The sequence below is a fragment of the Otolemur garnettii genome, unplaced genomic scaffold (assembly GCF_000181295.1).
Source record: "Otolemur garnettii isolate 467f Iridium unplaced genomic scaffold, OtoGar3 scaffold00151, whole genome shotgun sequence".
Classification (NCBI taxonomy): Eukaryota; Metazoa; Chordata; class Mammalia; order Primates; family Galagidae; genus Otolemur; species Otolemur garnettii.
The window spans coordinates 1,262,841-1,265,709 of NW_003852546.1; the positions used below are offsets into that span (position 1 = coordinate 1,262,841).

Here is a 2,869-nt window from a genome sequence, read left to right on the forward strand (position 1 = left end):
ATTCGAACCCGCCACCTTGGGTGTACGTGGCTGGCGCCTTAGCCACTTGAGCCACTTGAGCCACAGGCGCTGAGCCTGTTTGTATATAGTCTAAGGATTCTGATCTGCTCATGAAATCCTTATACAGGGAGAAGTTGTGGGGCAGATGTCTGAAGCAATCATTTGTGAGAACACTTTTCAGGGCAGAGTAATTGCTCGGTTCTGCCTACTTCTTGCCCTTCTGCTTCATGTGTACTACAAAATAGTTATTGCATGCGATGGTGAGGCCTGCAATTAGGGAAAAGAAGCTCTGGAAGCCCACTTTGCCATCTCGGCACTGGTCCGGGTCCTTCATTATTTTGTCTAAGGCCAGAGGGTCTTTTTGATTTTCCAAAAATCCTGTGAACTCCTTCTCCATGATGAGCACTCTGAGGTCCTCCTTTGTTAAGTAGCCTTTATCTCCGGCAAATTTGTGAAACGTAAACATCATGGTTTCCACGGCATGCTCCATCTGAGATGGCATTTTGGTGAGGTCTACTGAAGTCTGGGCCCAGAGGCGTGGCGGACGCTAGCTGGCTGGGGTGCTGGGCCCTAGATAACAAGTTTATGTGTAATTGAAAGGTGATGATCTAGATCTTGAGCTGCTAAGACTACTATTTCTTTGGTGCCCCTCATGGGTGGTTCTCACTCTTAGGGTTTCTTTGGCCTTTTCTGATGGAGAGCAAACGTAGGATATTCCATGGTGCTTCTGCTAGGAAATGATCATCATTTCTGAGGGGCCCCTCTAGGGTTGACCCTAAGAACATGTGACATGGGGCAGTTGTCCTGCTAGGCATCCTCTGATTGTCAGGGAGAAGAGGGAAAGTGGAGAGATCAGTCATACTTCCGGTTGCATTTGTATTTCTGTGCCAAGACTCAGAGGACACAACTTGTATTTTGGAGCAATGCGGGAAATGGTGTCACATAGTATTTTTTATCTGATATTATTTTCTTTTTTTTTTTTTGGAGACAGAGCCTCTAGCTGTCCCCCTGGGTAGAGTGCCGTGGCATAGCTCACAGCAACCTCCAACTCCTGGGCTCAAGCGAGTCTCTTGCCTCTGCCTCCCAAGTAGCTGGGACCACAGGCGCCCGCCACAACGCCCGGCTATTTTTTGGTTGCAGCCGTCATTGTTGTTTGGCGGGTCCAGGCTGGGGATTTGAACCCGCCACCTTAGGTGTACGTGGCTGGCGCCTTAGCCGGTTGAGCTATAGGTGCCGAGCCTGATATTATTTTCAAAATAAATCATTGTAATTAAATGGCTCTTTAGTTCTCCTAACCCTAGGCTTGCTCCTGGCCAAAGCAGTTTTTCTTCTGAAATGATTTTCTTTGTTTCTCTTTCCTTCATTGCTAATACCCTTAATATACTAACATTTAGGTGTATTTAGGTAGTTTACAAATTATATAGGACTGTTACCGTAATACATTTTTTTTAAAAACAGAACCTCACTCTGTCACACAGGATGAAGTGCAGTGGCATGATCAAAGCTCACTGTTGCCCTGAACTCATGGGCTCAGATAATCCTCCTGCCTCTGGCTCCCAAGTAGTTAAGACTACAGGTAGATGCTACCACACCAAGATAATTTTTAAAATTTTTTTGTAAAGATGAGGTCTTACTAATTTCCCCAGGCTGGTGAAATTGAACTCCTGGCCTCAAGTGACCCTCTTGCCTTTGCCTACCAAAGTGCTGGGATTACAGGTGTGAGCTACTGCCAAAATACCTTTAAGTGTAAATTTTCAGAGACCTGTTATCTGCTTGATATAAATGCTCCTTGACTTACATTAACCCTATAAACCCATAATAAGTTGAAGAAAACATTTTTTTTTTTTTTTTTGGAGACAGAGTCTCACTTTGTCACTGTTGGTAGAGTGTTGTAGCGTCATAGCTCACGGCAACCTCAGACTCCTGGGCTTAAGTGATTCTCGTGCCTTAGCCTCCCAAGTAGCTGGGACTACAGGTGCCCACCACAACACCCCACTATTTTTTAGAGATGGGATCTTGCCCTTGCTGAGGCTGGTCTCTAACTCCTGAGCCCAGGCATGAACCACCGTGCCTGGCCTTGAAAATATGTTTAATACACTTAACCTACCAAACATCATGGCTTACCTAGCCTACCTTAAATGTGTTCAGAACACTTTATGTTAGCCCACAGTGGAGCAAAACCATCTGGCAGAATAGTGCACTATAGAGTGTCAGTTGTTTGCCCCCACGATCACATGGCTGACTAGGAGCTGTAGCTTGTTGCTGCCCATTACCATATATGGCTAGCCCAGGAAAAGATCAAAATGCAAAATTTGAAGTATAGTTTGAACTGAATGCATATTGCTTTTTGCACCATTATAAAGTTGAAAAGTCATAGTTTGAACAGTTCCAAGTTGGAGATCGTCTCTCTATAAAACTCAGGCTTGGTCCCGATAGAGCTCAGAGTCTAGATAGGGAGATAAGACATCAATTAAACAATAAGAATGAGAAAATACTAAAATGAATGGCTATTTTCAGGTATTCATATTCTGTGTATACCTGAGTTTTATTGCCTGCCTCCTCCACTATATACCAACATAAACAAAAATGGGGTGTTGTAGCAAAGAATGGCTTGAGATTATTTTATATCTCACAATTAAGCTGCTAGAAGATAGTTAATTTAGCAGCTGAACATGGTCCTGGCCCAGCTGCCACACAGTTTTCTATATAAAAATAGGAGATACTGGCTCAGCGCCTATAGCTCAACTGGCTAAGGCGCCAGCCACGTACACCTAAGGTGGCGGGTTCGAGTCCCCAGCCCGGACCCGCCAAACAACAATGACGGCTGCAACCAAAAAATAGCCGGGCGTTGTGGCGGGCGCCTGTGGTC

The 2,869-nt window shown here is 45.0% G+C and overlaps 2 pseudogenes; one reads left to right on the top strand and one right to left on the bottom strand.

The window, feature by feature from the left end:
- Positions 1-205: 205 nt before the first annotated feature.
- On the bottom strand, positions 206-502 carry LOC100945197 (annotated as a pseudogene).
- Positions 503-2,499: 1,997 nt separating this feature from the next.
- The window catches only part of LOC111728335, a 6,156-nt pseudogene continuing 5,786 nt past the window's right edge, over positions 2,500-2,869 (top strand).